Below are 18659 nucleotides of genomic sequence, written 5' to 3'. Positions count from 1 at the left end.
ATTGTTAGTAAAGCTTTTTATGATTTCAGGCTGGTGAAGATAACCCCCTAGAATTTCCTTATCCACTTGATGCAACATTGAAGAAAGAGTTGACAATTAGAGTTGTTTTTCAACCAAAGTATGGGAGATTGTATGTTGTTGGATTCAGAGATAACGAAGAATCACATAAGAAAATAAGGGATAATTTCAAGTCTGAAGAGGTAATCTTATAGCAAATCATTAGGTGAAACATACCATTCATTAAACTGTGAAATCAAATCAATCCTTATAGTCATTTTTTTCTTTTCAGCATACATCAAAAGTTCAGATCTCTGAGCCTTCATCGCATTATGAACTTGCAAGTTATTCTGTAATAATATTTCTCTATCTATCTGATTTACTTTACAATTGAACCATTTGGTTTCTATTTTCATTGCCAATACACATTAAGTTCACACCACAATTATTGCGACATACTCCAAAGGTAATTATTTATAAATTTTCATGCAGGAACCTATGTCTGCATATGTAGATTATGATCCCGCTAGTGAGAATTCAGGCTTGACTCCATCGAAACGGTATTTGAGTGATATGGTAGAATACTTGGAGAATGTTCAACTGTCCTACAAAAAGTTAATGAAAGATGTTAAAAAGGAAAATTAACTTTACTTATCCTACTGGATTATTTATCGGGTTTTCTTAGTTATTTAGTTATATTATTACCATGAATGATGCTAACAACTTTTGGTTTTGTAACTTTATACTCATCTTTCGTGTTTTACAATGAACTTCATTATGTCCTTTAATGAATTACTTTTAATATGAATTAAATTATATTGAAATTTTCATGACTACGAAGCCCATACTTTGTTACGGTCAAAGCGGTTGTTTCAACAGTTTATAGTTAATAGATTTACTATGATGGAATCACATAGACTAGATTATATTCGCAAGAACAAGAAAAAGCTTAGAGTTTCTAAATATGCTAATTTAAATGAAACATAACAGACTGTAAATACTGAAGGAGCAGACAAAGGTAACAGAGTGGTTTTACTGTCAAGTTATCTTGGAAGTCAGAGGTTCATGGAACAATTCTATTTTAATGGAATGATAATTTCTAGCCATATTTAGTTTTCATACCTTTTTATCACATTTACTTGCAACCCAAACTGGCCTGAAATTCAAATATTTCTTTCTTATTTGAAACCCTTAAAGATCTCAATCCAATTTACGATTCAACAACCTAAATTGGACGTTATCAATCAATTCTAGATGTCACCCAAACCAAGAATGATTATTTGTAGTTTGTTTGTGTGTATGCATAGAATGAGGTTGAAGATGGTGGAACTCTTTAAAATTCTGATTTTGTGTAGCTTTATTCTAGAATCTTACTAGAAATGATGCATGCTTATATATATATATATATATATATATATATATATATATATATATATATATATATATATATATATATATATATATATATATATATATATATATATATATATATTATATATATATATATATATATATATATATATATATATATATATATTATATATATATATATATATATATATATATATATATATATATTGGAGGCAAAAGGAATGCAAAAGTTTTTAAAAGGAATTATTTTTTTTAATATTTTTAATACATGTGTCGACCTATGTAATTCACGTGTCGACCTGGATATGTCATGTGTCAACTTGTATAGGTCACGTGTCAACCTGTAGATGCGACATATCAAACAAAAACTACAGACTTTAAAAATGACTTACATGTGCCGACATGTAACTCGTATGTGTCGACTCATAGAAAAATATTTCTTCTATGTGTTGACCCATAAAAATGTTTCTTCTATTCAGTCCTCTTATTTCAAAATCTTAGAGCTTGTTTTAAGCCATAAAAAACCTTATTAAGCTTCAAAACCTTATCTTCACCACTTTTCACAATGAATCTTGGAGGTTGTTCGTCATAAATTTCTTCCTTAAGAAGACATTGAGAAATGAAGATTTGACATTTAATTGAATAAGATCCTATTGTAGAAAGTTACACTACGCCAAAAATGACTTTTAACAGCGCATCTTAGACAGCGCTTTTAAAAGAAAGCGCTGTCTAAGGTTAAAATAAAAAACAAACACGGAAAATGTTCCAAGAAAATAATAAAAGCGCTGTCTAATGGGGGGTCTTAGACAGCGCTTTCTAAAAGCGCTGTCTAAGACCCCCCCTTAGACAGCGCTTTTAGAAAGCGCTTATAAATATAGACTTTAGACAGCGCTTTTGGTAAAGCGCTGTCTAAAGTCTTTAAATTAAAAAAAAAATTAAAACCAAAAGCGCTGTCTAAGGGGGGGTTTAGAAAGCGCTTTTGGAAAGCGCTGTCTTAGGCATACCTTAGAAAGCGCTTTACACAAAAGCGCTGTCTAAGGTCTTATTAAAATAAAATTTCAGACCACAAAAGCGCTTTCGTTCTCTGTTATTTTGTTTTCCCTCTTCTTCACTCACCTCAAAAACTTACGCCATTTCCACAAAAGCGCTTTTGTTTTCCTTCTTCTCAACTCACACAATAACCCTACCTTCTCACTCTCGGCGGCCGTGCTCACGTATTTCTCTCTGGAAACAAACCCTAATTTCTCACTGTACGGCGGTGCTCACGTATTTCTTCTCACTATACCGGCAGCGAAACAAACCCTACCTTCTCACTGTACCGGCGGTGCTCACGTACTTCTCACCATAACCACACCTTGGTAAGTCTCTTTCTCAAACCCTAAATAACTTTGGTACCAAATGCATGTTGAAGTAGAGGTAATGACTACATTGTATTCATTCTTGCATATGTGAATGTTTATGGTTTGTGAGTGATATTTGATTTTATATAATGTGTTATAGATGAACATTATGTGTGAAAACTCTTGCCCCATTTTATATTTTTCTGTATCACCAATGTTGCTTCTGTTGAAAACTCAGTCATATTTTTCTGTATCACCAATGTTGGTTCTGTATTATGTGTGAAAACTCAGTTATATAAAATGACCCAAATTTTGAGATTTTGAAGTTTATTCTGTTGCCTTAGGGTTGAATGTTGGTTTTGAAGTTGAATCAGTTAGTGTTTAGGGAATTAAAGTGTTAGTTTGAAATGTTAGTTAAGTTAGTAAGTTAGTGAAAAGTAGTTAGTTGGTTATTGATAATATGATTGTTAGTTGAGTTGATTCGATAGTTAGCTATGAAACTGTTAATTATGTGTCAGAGACTGTTAGAGATTAATTAGAACAGTTTTGTTAGTAGGACTGTTATGAAATTTGAAATGTGATTCAGTTAGTTATTTAGGAAAGTTGGTTAGTCATGTTTGAATTGGCAAATAAAATTAGTAAGTTAGTTAATATTGAATGGACAAGGTTTATTAGTGTATTTTGAAATCAGTTATTGAAATGCTAATAGGAGTTAAAGTAGTAGTTAGTGTATCAATTTACTAACTCATGCTAGTCTGAAAAGAACAAGCTACAAAGTTTGGTGACAGGTGAATACTAGTTAGGATGTTAAATGGATTTTGGTGAATGTATTTTGAAATCAATTTGAATGTTCATTGAAACTACTATGGAATAATAGTTTTGACCAGTTGAATGTTCAAAGATACTACCTTAGTTATGTATTTTCGTCTAGATTAATTGTTTACTTTAATAAGTAGGAAAACCATGGATAAAACATGGATCTGTGCCGATCGAATGACCAAAGAGTACGAGAGTGGGGTTTTGGAATTCGTTAAGTATGCTGTTCAACACGCTGAAAACCCCAGACGAATGCATTGTCCTTGCTTGCGTTGTTGTTATATTGGTAAGGTTGACACACATGGATTGAAATCGCATTTGCTGAGGCATGGAATTGATCAAAGTTATCAGTGTTGGATATTTCATGGTGAGAAAATTAACAAGAATGTTGAATCGAGTGGAAAAAGTAGTACGACCTATGCTTCATACGACAAAGACACGGAAACATACGATTGTGATCGAGTTGAAGAGATTGTAGAAGCACTGGAAGAAGATCTTCATGATTGTCCTGAAATGTTTGAGAGGATGGTAAGCGATGCAGAGAAACCGTTGTACAAAGGTTGCACTAAATTCTCAAGACTTTCTGCGGTATTAAAGTTGTACAACTTAAAGGCGGGCAATGGATGGTCGGATAAAAGTTTCACAGAGTTGTTGGGCCTTATGAGAGAAATGTTACCGGATGATAATGTTCTTCCTAATCGAACCTATGAGGCAAAAAAAATGTTGTGCTCTATTGGCATGAGCTATGATAAGATACATGCTTGTCCTAACGATTGCATTTTGTTTCGTAACGAATATGCAATGTTAACTGAGTGCCCTAAATGCGGTTTGTCTCGATATAAGAAAAGATTATCTCCCGCAAAAGTCTTATGGTATTTTCCGATAATTCCGAGATTTAGGCGCATGTTTCGTAGTGAAACCGATGCAAGACATCTTACTTGGCATGCAGATGAAAGAATTATTGATGGAATGTATCGGCATCCGGCTGATTCACCACAGTGGTCGAAGATTGATAATGATTATCCTGAGTTTGGATCAGAAGCAAGAAACCTTCGATTGGCATTATCTACTGATGGAATGAACCCACATGGTCTTCAAAGTATCTCACATACCACATGGCCTGTGATTCTTATGATTTATAACCTACCTCCGTGGCTATGTATGAAGCGTAAGTACATGATGTTATCTATGTTAATCTCTGGGCCTAAACAACCAGGGAATGACATAGACGTATACTTGACACCTCTGATTGAAGATTTAAAGATTTTGTGGGAGAACGGTGTGGAGGTTTATGATGGATATAGGAAAGAAAGTTTCAATTTGAGGGCGATGTTGTTTGGCACAATTAATGATTTTCCAGCATACGGGAATCTATCTGGGTATAGCATTAAAGGTCAACGTGCGTGTCCTGTTTGTGAAGACGGAACCGATACGATTCGATTGGAACTTTGCCAGAAGAATGTGTTTCTCGGTCATCGTAGATTCTTACATTCTAAACATCACTACCGTGGGTGGAGAAAAGCATTCAATGGAGACACCGAACATCGTAGAGCTCCACCCGCATTGTCAGGTGAACAAGTTTTTGAAAAGGTGAAAGATGTGCGTACTGAGTTTGGCAAGCCTTTTGCACATAAGATTGTGAAAGGTGGGTGGAAGAAAAGGTCGATATTTTTTGAATTGCCATATTGGAAGTCTTTGTACGTGAGACATTTTCTCGATGTTATGCATATTGAAAAAAACGTATTTGAAAGTGTTATCGGTACATTACTCAATATAAAAGGCAAGTCTAAGGATGGCCTTAAAGCAAGGGAGGACATGTTAAAAATGGGAATGAGAACTGAATTAGCACCCGTGAAGAAAGGAAGACGAACATATCTACCACCTGCTGCTTTTACTTTATCTAGAAAGGAGAAAAAAATTTTGTGTAAGTCTCTGAGTGAAGTTAAGGTTCCAGAAGGATACTCATCTGATATCAGAAGACTTGTTTCTATGAAAGACCTCAAGTTGAAGAATTTGAAGACACATGATTGCCATGTTATAATGGAACATTTTCTACCGATAGGTATACGTTCTATTTTGCCAGAAAAAGTAAGAAGTGCCATAACTAAATTGTGTTTTTTCTTTAGGTCAATTTGTAGTAAGGTGATCGATCCCGAGATCTTACCAACACTACAAAAAGAGATTGTAATTACCTTGTGTGAGCTTGAAATGTATTTTCCTCCGTCTTTTTTTGACATAATGGTTCATTTAGTTGTTCATCTTGTGAAAGAGACACAGTTGTGTGGACCAGCTTATATGAGATGGATGTACCCTGCTGAACGGTATATGAAAATATTAAAAGGGTACGTGAAATCCCGAAGTCGACCAGAGGGTTGTATTGTTGAACGATACATTGTTGAAGAAGCTGTTGAGTTTTGTACTGAATATTTGTCTAACGTTCAATCGATTGGACTCCCCAGAGCTCAGATTTTCGACAAAATGGAAGGTAAAAAATTAATTGGGAATAAAATTGTGACAATATCAAGGGATGAACGGGATCAAGTTCATTTGTATGTTCTGCACAATAATAATGAGGTTGAGCCATATGTTGAAATGCACAAGGATGTACTCCGAAGGTTAAATCCGAACAGAAATGAAAATTGGATAGTTATAGAGCACAATCAAAGTTTCATACAATGGTTGAAGGATCATATTTATTTGAAGCGCTCTTCAGATCCTTCTTCGGTAACAGAAAGGTTGAGATGTTTGGCATATGGTCCAAGTTTGCATGTGTTTTCTCATAGCGCATATTCAATTAATGGATACACATTTTATACCAAAGAACAAGATGATAAGAGTACTATGCAAAATAGTGGTGTCACCGTGCTAGCTGAAGCAATGCATATATCAAGTATGAAGGACTTAAACCCCAAATATGCAAATTTGTCATATTTTGGAGTTATTGAGCACATTTGGGTGTTTGATTACGAGAAGTTTCAGATTCCCATCTTTGGTTGCAAGTGGGTGAATAGTAGTGGCATACGAATGGATAAGTCTGGATTTTTGCAAGTTGATCTTACTAGGGTGGGGTACAAAGATGAACCTTTTATTCTAGCATCTCAAGCTAAACAAGTGTTCTATGTGAATGACCCGAAGAGTACAAAATGGTCTATAGTGCTTTTCTCTAACAAAGTGACTGATGATAGCGGTGTCGATCAATGTGATATTGATGTTGAGAATGAGTCATGCATTAGACGGAATGAGTTGAATAGAAATGATGAAGTTGAGGATCTTATACCGGATGAGTCATATATAAGAAACGATCATAATGAGGGAATTTGATCAATTCATCCGTACGCATTGCTAAGAAACAAGTGATTAATATTCCAACAAAGAAAAGAAAGAGATGTTAGTGACTTAGGTAAATTATCCATGGTTTCTTTATTTTTTTTTTCATTTGTTTTGATTATAAGTTATATGTGATAATGCATGATTTCATTATATTTTTGTTTTCAATTGCTTTGATTATAAGTTATATCTGATAATGCATGATTTCTTTATTTTTTTGTTTTCAATTGCTTTGATTATAAGTTATATTTGATATTTGATGGTTTCCTTGGTTTATTACAGGTTAGACATGGCTGATAACCAACATGAGGAAGTTAGTAAAGTATCCGCGGAAGAAGAAATTCGAAGAGGCATCACAGTAATGCGAAGGGTGGTCCAAGGAAGATCTCGAGGCATCATACTAGATGTCTCTTGGAACAACCAGGGACAACTTATAGAACCTAATGGGCATACCTTAACTAGTTTCATCGGTGCACTAGTAAGGAATGAAATTCCCATTACATGTGATGATTGGAGAAATAAAGAGTTGAAAGAGTCCAAAGAAAAAATTTGGAGTGAGATAAAGGTACAATCATTTGGCCCTTAATTATACGGTATCAATTATGTTTTTTCAATTACCGATACTAACTATCAATCTGTATGTTTTTCTTAGCGATGTTTTAACATCGAAGAAGAAAGAAGAGGGTTTTGTATGAAATTGGCCGGAAAGCTTCTTAGAGGGTTTCAGACATTTTTATCATCCAAGTTCCTTAAGGATGCGGATGGTAATTTTGTGGATGCGGAGCTTCCTAGAAAATATGAAAGTTTGATATCGGCTGAAGAATGGGAAGCTTTCAAATCCAAAAGACAAGACCCGACTTTTCAAAGAATAAGTGCTACAAATCGGGAAAGAGCATCAAGTCCCGCATATCCGTACCGAAAAGGACGTGTCGGATATGGACGCTTAGAACAATCCATGGTAAGTATTTATAAATTGCGAAAACAAATTTGTTCATCATATATTAGTTTTATCTGATCAAATTGTATGACTTAATGTGTAGCTGCAGAAGGAGGAAAGTTCAGAAACATCTCTTCCTGCACATGTTTTGTGGAAGGAAGCCCGTGTGGGCAAATCTGGAGTTCCACAAGAAGAAGTTTTAAACGTATACCAGAAATGTGTAAGTATAACATTTTTTCATTAATTGAATAACATTTTTATACACAAATATTTGACAAGTATACGGTATTCATCTGATTTTTCAGGAGGAGCTATCTCAGTCTCTATCTCCCGATGATACTAAGAGCATACTTAGTCGGGCATTAGATGTCCCTGAGTATTCTGGTCGGGTGAGGGGTAAGGGATTTGGAGTCACTCCGACCTCCCTCAGTGTAAAAAAGGAAAGGCTCCTAGTAATCGGGAGCTTCATGCAAGATTGGAAGCCATGCAAGCTGAGCTTGATGCACTGAGGAGAGAAAGAGAGGCTAGCGCCTCAACGGTATACAAAGATGCTTCGGACAAAAACAGTATCAACTGTACCTTTCAGCCGAACATTCCAGAGGTAATTACATATAATTGTCTTAAATTGAACTATTTGCTTAAATTATGTATTTGACATATATACACATTAACGATTTCTTGTTATTATTGGTTTTAGGGCATTTCCCATTGTCAGCTGTATTTGTCGTCACCATACTATCGGATGGTTGGCAAGGGAAAAGTGCATAACGTTAGCGGAGTATTACTCCACACTAGAGAGCTCCCTGCTGGATGTTTGAAGGTATCAGTTGATATTGCAGTTGAGCCGAATGCAGCATTACCATATCCTAGCGATGATTCAGATGCAACAACGGTGCACGAAGCAGTAGGTTCGTTTGTTGCATGGCCGACAAACCTCATATGCGTAGGATATGAGGTATGCTTAAAACTTATGTTAACTTTAATGTGTATATTCAAAGTTTAAAATTTATGCTTAAAATTTTACTTACATATTTTCCTTGGTTATGTTAAATAGACTCCCACAAAATCCAAATCAAAAGAAAATGAGGTTAGCAATGCCTCCGCACAACAAAAAAAGGAGGTTAGCAACGCCTCCGCACGGGTAAAAAGTTCTGGTGCTAAGAAGACCGTAGCTAGGAAAAAACCTACCGCCAAGTATAGGTCGTGCCTCAGGACATTTATAGAGATGACCGATATACCGATCGGAGGTGTTCGGAATGTACATATGGAGGTAGGGATTTTCGGCTTTGATTACGACCAAATGATTGGTAATGAAGACTTCATGCAAGTTTTTGGTCATGAAGAAATCGGCGTCAACGTTGTCAATACATATATTAGGTAAATCCGGTCTACTTTGTTTTATTAATTAAACAACTTATGTTAATGATGTTTACTTTATGTTAATCCGGTTTACTTTATGTTTCAAAAGAGGTGTTAATGATGTTTTTATATTAGGTTTTTGTATGACAAATTGATGCGCCCCAATGATTTGGACGAGTCATTCGGATTCTTAGCACCCGCGACCGTCAACTTAGGTTTAATCTTAAGTAGACCGCATACCGTGACGGAGTATGTTCTTCAGATCCTCATGGAGAATAAAGATGCGGAGAAGTTGTTTTTTATACCGTTTAATACCGGGTTAGCATTTCATTCTAAATTCATCTATTATAATTATTTTCCAAGTTACCATCTAACATTTGCCTAATCATTACAGTGGACATTGGTTGTTGCTCGCAATCAATCCTATCCGAGAAATTGTGTATTATCTTGACTCGTTAGGAAATGATTGGACAACATACCCGGATATGAAGAACCTAATTGACACGTAAGTGAGAATGTTCAAAATTTTTCTTAGTTTATGTGAATTGTTCTAATTGCTTCATTTTTATTTTATTAGCGTCCTACAAGCTTTTCGGGCCCAACGAGATATCCAAACCTCAAGGAGGAGCGTCAACCGCATTACATGGATTAAAGTGGCGGTATATTTTTAATTACCACATTTTTTATTATATTAGTGATGACACTTGATAAAACTTAGGATTTATAATCCATATTTTTTTTCATGTAGTGTCCTCAACAACGTAATCAAATAGATTGCGGGTATTTCGTGTTGAGGTTTATGCGAGATACTCTTGCTTTGGGCCGATTAGTGATTCCCACCGATGTATGTATTTCTAACTTATGAGTTATTTTTATATTTACACATATCTCATATAATTAAATAGTTGGAATTAATTCAAAATATGTTATATTATTATGTAGTACTTTGAGGAATTCAAGTGTGCATTTTATACAAAGGATCAAGTGGACGAAATCAAAGAGGAGTGGTGTCAATTCATGATAGAGCTCAAAGTTTTTTCATAAATTTGTGTAATTAATGTGTACATTTGTAGTATATGTAATGACTTGTAAATGTGTACATAAATTTGTATATATTTTGATACATTTAAGGCAAAATTGGTTTGAATTGGTATATATATATTTGTTAGCCAAAAATTGGTAGAAAAAAGACCAAAATGGCATGTATAAAATGTGATAACTGTCTGTTAAAATCTGGTTGAAAACAGGTAGAAATTCTGGTTTATAAACCTGGAAAAAATGTGGTTTAAAACAAAAGCTTCAAAAATTTTCGTATACATTAGACAGCGCTTCTGTAAAAAGCGCTGTCTAAAGGGGGGGTTAGAAAGCACTTTAGGCAAAAGCGCTGTCTAAGGGGGGCGGGGGGGGGGGGCTTAGACAGCGCTTTTTGAAAAGCGCTGTCTAAGCCCCCCCCCTTAGACAGCGCTTTTGCCTTAAGCGCTGTCTAAGGTATACCTAAAAAAATTAAAATAGGGGGGGCTTAGACAGCGCTTTTTGAAAAGCGCTGTCTAAGTCCCCCCCCTTAGACAGCGCTTTGGCCAAAAGCGCTGTCTAAGGTATACCTAAAAAAATTAAAATAGGAGGGTCTTAGAAAGCGCTTTTGGCCAAAACGCTGTCTAAGGGGGGGGGGGGGCTTAGACAGCGCTTTTAAGATTTAAAAAAGCGCTGTCTAAACCTTTAGCAGCGGAGGTTTAGACAGCGCTTTAAAGCGCTGTCTAAGGCCAAAAAAAGCGTTGTCTAAGGTCTTGTTTGGCGTAGTGTTAGCCATAACTACCACTAATTTTATTGTCTCAAAACTTGTAACTATTGCAAAATAATTATGTGAAGTTGTGTTGGATGTGAATATGGAAGTAGAAAAACAGTTTAGACGGGAGGTGAATAGACTCTTATTGAAAAGTTCAACCGTTTTTTCAAAAACTGAATATCAGAGATTTTTCAAAAATGTGCGTGAAAGGTTTGAAGCAAAAATATGAAAATTATACTTTTCGAAACTTGATTACATTAGCGATAAATCAATTCACAAACACCACAAATAGTTTAATGATGATACAGAAAGGTATTCAATTGATTCAATTGTATATTTCACAAGATGTGATTATACAATGATTAAGTGGCAATGAATTCTAACCTCAATTGTTTCATAGATTCTTAATCACCAATGCAGCTAAATTAGACACCAATTCTAACAAAACCTAAGCTTACGTAATAAATCTCTACCAATTGAATAAACGATAAACTACGCTAGAATTGAAATACATTGCAAATCTTACAAAAATTAAATGCAAGAGTAAAGATAGAGATGACACCAAGATTTATAGTGCTTCGACGTTCGTCCCCGCCTTGCCTACGTGCACTCTTCAATGGTTTTCCATTGAAACCTGCATTATTCCTTTTTATTTGACAAATATTTGCAAGAGTTCATACAACCACTAATTCAAAATAATTTTGAGAATTATAAAATCTTCTATCAAGATCTTGACTTATATACAACATAATATCAAAGTCTTCTGCATAATCTTTCCTCGATTAACGCTTCATAAATCTTTCAATATCACCAATTTATTCCACCTCTACCTCTAACTTTGGAAATCATGGTAGTCATTCTTTTCTGTCCAAATCACCTCTATTCAATGAAAACGTTGAACAATTTTCTTGGTGGAAGAACAAGCTATATAGTTTCTTCATGTCTCAAAATGAAGATATGTGACACATCCTACAAGATGGTTGTAATATACTTGTTAACACATAAGGTGTTGGTGCAAATATAAAGTTTTTAAAATTTGATCAAAAGATGAAAAACTTCATCATAAATCCAAGAAGATTATGGTGAACACGGTCTCTTTCAAAGAATTTCTTAAAATTTCTAGATCAATCCACTGGAAATAACATCTATGATTCGAATTTTTTTTTTAAATATCCAGAATTTTAAAAAAAATTTCAAAATTAACCCATTTTTCAAAAAAATTACACAAATGGGCAAAATTTGCCCTAATTGTGTACATAGGCGCCACCCTAGTTGGCGCCTACCCTTAATGGGTAGGGCAAGTCGCCACTAGGGGTGGCGCCTATGCCCAATCCCTTTTTTTTTTTTTTTTTTTTTTTTTTTTTTTTTTTAAATGTTTTATTAATTTTTTTTTTTAATTTTTTTTTAAATATTAGATATTTGATAAATATATTTTTTTATAAATTATATTAATTTATATTAACACTTATATATAAATAAAATTATTACAAGATATATATATATATATTAATTTATATATATATTAATTATATATATATATATATATATTAATTTAATTTATAAACAATTATATTATACACATTTAATTAATATATATAAATATTTATTTACAGATATATATATATATATATATATATTATATATATATATATATATATATATATATATATTAATTTATATATATATTAATTTAATTTATAAGTAAATAATATTATTTATAAATTTTTGGGAGAATTAGGGTTAGGTAGACTGGTGTACAACCCAGATCTTTTCCTATAAATAAAGTGTTATTTCCTTGCATTTTCTTCAACACTGTTTCGTACCACCTTCTGTATCAAGTTGAGTTCATGGCATCCCCAAGACCGTCGTCATGGCAGCGAACATCATCAAGGCGGCCGGATCCTGAACCAGTAATCTTAAAAAGGGATGGGCATGTTATTTTCTCGCCTTTGAAACCCCCAATGGAGATGAAATTTTGGAACATCCGTTCGTTGGACCAACTAAAAAGGTCCTTGATGTCTTGGTTAGAGGGAGATTACCAACCTGGTGAAGTCATCAGAAGGATTCAGAGGCTTAGAACAAGGTTCTCATTTGAAACTGGAGAAACGATACGCTGGTGGGTTGAAGTTGAAAGCGACATTGATTGCATCCAAATGATGCATGGATCAGACGACATAGTGTTAACTGTTGTAATTTCTTAGATTTTAATGGTTGTTTGTCATGTTGTTGTTGTATTTGTTATTGTTCTAGTACTTGTTCTTGTTTTAGTACTTGTTTTTGTTCCAGTATTTGTTTTTGTTTTAGTAATTGGTGTTGTAATGTTAGATGTTTGTGTTTGTTGTTCAAGTGTCATCTTCTATTTGGAATAAAAAGTAAACTTTAATTTAAAATGATTTTGGTACACAGATTTATGAAAGTGAAAACTAAGTTGTGGAACTAGATCCATGATATGGACATTTGTTCTTATTATGCCCTAGTTGTCTACATATGCTACACTTCCTCTGCATTTTCTCTGCAACGTCCATTTCAGTTCTAATGCGCCTGCTATTTGGGCGACCACTTTTATTCCGCCGCATCGATTCGTTGTGCCAAACAATTTCCCCGTCATACTCTGGCCAATACGCCTCCAATGCTACCACCGGAAAGGGATTGTCGTATACATTGAGCAATGTTGCAACTTTGTAGATTGGAGACACTAGCGATAATGCATCGAAGTGGCTGTGTGAACACGCTGCAATGACATGGGAACAAGGCATACGATACGCCTGAAATTGACCACAGTCGCACCAACGGTCTGGTATTAGGACCCTATACTCTTGTCTGGGCAGCCCTTGGTTGTGGTCAATTGTTTCCTTGACACTGAAAGTGTGGCCATGGCGGTCGAACTCCGTAACCCGATGGCTGCTGGCTTTGGCGGATTCCTGCCTCATAAACTTCATGCAGGCTTCACTATAAACCTGACTCGTCTGCAACACTTCATTCCAGCGCCTGCCCCTTGTTACGAACAACATTGCCATCCGAAAATAGGTCGCACTCACCAATGCGGTTACCGGGAGGTTACGTATGCCCTTAAACACGCCGTTCATTGATTCCACAAGATTTGTTGTCATGTGGCCCCACCTCACCCCATCGTCGTACGATCTAGTCCACTTCGCTCTGTCGATATTATCAATCCACCTCCCTGCATCAGAATTTGCCAACACTATTTCCCGGCGATAGTATTGGAATCCAGGCTGGTTTAATGCGTACCCCGCGTTTATCAAAAGTTGCTTCAAAAAGTTATCCTTGAACTCCCGCATAAAATTTTGTGCAATATGCCTGATGCAGTAGACATGGGTAGACGGGGGGTCATGCCAGCCATTTGCTGGATTATTGTATGCACTGTCTATTGAGGCGTGCCTGTCAGAAATAACGCAGATGCCAGCTTGTGGAGTCACGTGCGTTCGAAGATTCTTAAGGAAGAAACTCCAACCAGCTGCCGTTTCTCCTTCCACCAATGCAAAGGCTATTGGGAAAATATTTGAATTGCCATCTTGTGCGACCGCCATCAGTAACGATCCTTTGTATTTCCCATACAGCCAAGTTCCATCGACTTGAACAAGTGGTTTGCAGAATGTGAACCCGATGATGCATGGACGGAATGCCCAGAAAAGTCTATGGAAAATTCCATTACCTTCTAGACGAGTTCCGTCAGGGGATTGTGCAGGCAAGGTCTCCATTATAGTAACCGTCCCAGGTGAATACAATCGTAGTGCAGCCAGGTAGCGTGGTAGTTGTTTGTATGATTCCTCCCAGTTACCGTACACCAGTTCAATTGCCTTGGTTTTTGCTAACCAAGCCTTTCTGTATGACGGTGTATATTTGAAAACAGCCACACAATGGGAGATAATTGTTTTGACCTTCAGTGACGGGTCAGCCTCAACTAGAGGTAATATGGAATGGCAGATCATGTCATGGCTAAGTTTGCGATGATCCTGTGCCATGTTGGTGTTGACGCAAATGTGAGCTTGAGATATTGACCCTATCACCCACGCGTTATGCTTCTTCTTGTACGATGCCATCAACCTATATCCACACTCCGGATTTTTGCATTCAATAACGTATCTTTCCGGATTTGATTTGATAACATCGTAGTCAACACAATTTTTCAAGTGCCAGTTCTTTATTGCTAACAGACACTCTTCCTTGGTCCGAAATTGGTCACCCTTCTTTAAGTCCTCATCAGACCTCATATATGGGTTGTAGAACATATCTGATGAGGGCTCATCCTCGCCCAAGTTAAGTGTTGTGAAGTGCGCAGGAGGTGAGTAGCGTTGCGCTATAGGTATTTGAGGTTGGTCTTCGTCTTCAGAATGACGGTTCACCAAGTCATCAACCACGTCTTCAGCATCATCAACCACATCGTCTTCAACGTGGTGCTCAGCATGTTGTTCGTCATCAATCACAGGATCAATAACCTGTGATTGAATATTCTGAGTTGGTTGAGGTTGTTCCAACACAATGTACAACACTATGTAGTCGTAACCAGAGTACTCATGGTTACGAAGCATGTATTGTGTCTCCATGTCATTTTGAATCAATGACTTATAAAACTTGACAGAGTTGTTTTCTGAAAAAAAAGGTTGTTGATAAAAAATTTGGGACACGGGTTGTCTTAGTTTGGACTCAATCTTCCTTTTCAGATAAGAGAAGTCAGCTCCTCTATTTAGACAAAACCGAGTGCATTCGGTGTTTCTAAATAGGAAGCCAGACTTATCACATTCATAAGTCTCACCGTTGACGTGAGCTTTGACTTTGTATTGTGAAGAAGATGACATGTTTGTGAAGACATTGTGAAGGTTTTGTGAAGGTTTTGTGAAGGTTTTGTGAAGGTTTTGTGAGGGTTTTGTGAAGGTTTTGTGAAGATATTTTCAAGGTTTTGTGAAGATTGCTGTGAAGATATTGTGAATACCTTTGCGAAAATGTGTGTGAATATTTATACTGCAAGAATCTTACTGAAGATTGCTGTGAAGATATGTGTGTGAAGATTGCTGTGAAGATATTGTGAATACCTCAGAGATTCCCTTGCATGCCTTACACGTGTCACACCCTTGAATGCAACACTCCCACCTAGTCTGTACTAATGCATTCCAACCTATCCACCTAGCCTGAACATAGTCTCAGAGATTCCCATGCATGCCTGTTCCCCATCAAGTCTTCACCACCAAGTCTCAGAGATTCCCTTGCATGCCTTACACGTGTCACACCCTTGAATGCAACACTCCCACCTAGTCTGTACTAATGCATTCCAACCTATCCACCTAGCCTGAACATAGTCTCAGAGATTCCCATGCATGCCTGTTCCCCATCAAGTCTTCACCACCAAGTCTCAGAGATTCCCTTGCATGCCTTACACGTGTCACACCCTTGAATGCAACACTCCCACCTAGTCTGTACTAATGCATTCCAACCTATCCACCTAGCCTGAACATAGTCTCAGAGATTCCCATGCATGCCTGTTCCCCATCAAGTCTTCACCACCAAGTCTCAGAGATTCCCACGCATGCCTTACACGTGTCACACCCTTGAATGCAACACTCCCACCTAGTCTGTACTAATGCATTCCAACCTATCCACCTAGCCTGAACATAGTCTCAGAGATTCCCATGCATGCCTGTTCCCCATCAAGTCTTCACCACCAAGTCTCAGAGATTCCCACGCATGCCTTACACGTGTCACACCCTTGAATGCAACACTCCCACCTAGTCTGTACTAATGCATTCCAACCTATCCACCTAGCCTGAACATAGTCTCAGAGATTCCCATGCATGCCTGTTCCCCATCAAGTCTTCACCACCAAGTCTCAGAGATTCCCACGCATGCCTTACACGTGTCACACCTTGAATGCAACACTCCCACCTAGTCTGTACTAATGCATTCCAACCTATCCACCTAGCCTGAACATAGTCTCAGAGATTCCCATGCATGCCTGTTCCCCATCAAGTCTTCACCACCAAGTCTCAGAGATTCCCACGCATGCCTTACACGTGTCACACCCTTGAATGCAACACTCCCACCTAGTCTGTACTAATGCATTCCAACCTATCCACCTAGCCTGAACATAGTCTCAGAGATTCCCATGCATGCCTGTTCCCCATCAAGTCTTCACCACCAAGTCTCAGAGATTCCCACGCATGCCTTACATGTGTCACACCCTTGAATGCAACACTCCCACCTAGTCTGTACTAATGCATTCCAACCTATCCACCTAGCCTGAACATAGTCTCAGAGATTCCCATGCATGCCTGTTCCCCATCAAGTCTTCACCACCAAGTCTCAGAGATTCCCACGCATGCCTTACATGTGTCACACCCTTGAATGCAACACTCCCACCTAGTCTGTACTAATGCATTCCAACCTATCCCATGCAGGTGTTTTGGACTTTTTCTACTTTTATAACACATATACGCCAATTAGTATGGCGTAACTAAATGAAGTATTCAATTTAAAGTTGTAATAAAACATAAAATAATTTAATTACAATATAATTATTTGTTTTTCTTTTGAAAATATTTGAAAGTGCACGCGTACACCACAATAATAAATATTTGAAAGTCAAATTTCAACCGTTAAATAAATTATTGGGGATATCAAAGCTAAAATTGGATTCTACTATCTCTGTGACACTTAACTTCTCATCTGACCTGTACAGTGTGACACCTATTCTGCAAGATTCCCACGCATGCCTCACACTTGTCACATTTTTGCATCATCAGATTCCACCAAGTCTTCCCCAAGACAAGACAACTCCCACCTAGTCTGCACCTAAGCATGCCAACACTGCCACGTAGTCTGCACCTATTCTGCAAGATTCCCACGCATGCCTCACACTTGTCACGTTTCTGCGTCATCAGATTCCACCAAGTCTTCCCCAAGACAAGACAACTCCCACCTAGTCTGCACCTAAGCATGCCAACACTGCCACGTAGTCTGCACCTATTCTGCAAGATTCCCACGCATGCCTCACACTTGTCACGTTTCTGCATCATCAGATTCCACCAATGCATGCCAACACTACCACGCATGCCTTACACTTGTCACATTTTTGCATATTCAGTTTACTTGAAAAAGAGTATAAATAGAGGGTCATTCTTGCAAGTTTTCATCTACCACTAACACTTTTATTCAGAGAACTCAGGCGAAACTTCTCATCCACCAAGCTTCTTCCTACATTGCAGTCATGTCGCTTCTTACCATGGGCCAAGAACACAGAGGAACTAGGGCAAACATTGCCTCATTCGTAAGTTTTTCTTGAACATTGCCTCTTTCGTATGTTTGTAGTTAGTTTTTTAAAAGTCCAATATAATAATTTTTATATTGTTTGTTTTTAAAGGATCCCAAGAAATTTCGTCAACGTTCACACCCAATGCCTTATCCAGACCCATGGTGCGTACCTTACATAGAGCGTGCGGGTTTCGGTCATGTAATGCATGTCGTAAATGCCACCATTGATGCCAAATTCATTTTGGCTCTGTGTGAACGTTGGAGACCTGAGACACACACCTTTCACCTACCAACTGGTGAATGTACCGTCACATTAGAGGACGTGTACATGCTTTTAGGTCTTAGAATAGATGGTAAGCCTGTCACCGGAAATGTTCAACAGCCTAACCAAATATGTGTTGAAATGTTGGGGGTAGATCTGGTCGAGGGTGAGGGGTCTGCCAAAGCAAGGGGTCAGGGTATTAAA

This window comes from Lathyrus oleraceus, chromosome 4 (assembly GCF_024323335.1).
Source record: "Lathyrus oleraceus cultivar Zhongwan6 chromosome 4, CAAS_Psat_ZW6_1.0, whole genome shotgun sequence".
NCBI classification, from domain to species: domain Eukaryota; kingdom Viridiplantae; phylum Streptophyta; class Magnoliopsida; order Fabales; family Fabaceae; genus Lathyrus; species Lathyrus oleraceus.
This window is presented reverse-complemented; position numbering follows the sequence as displayed.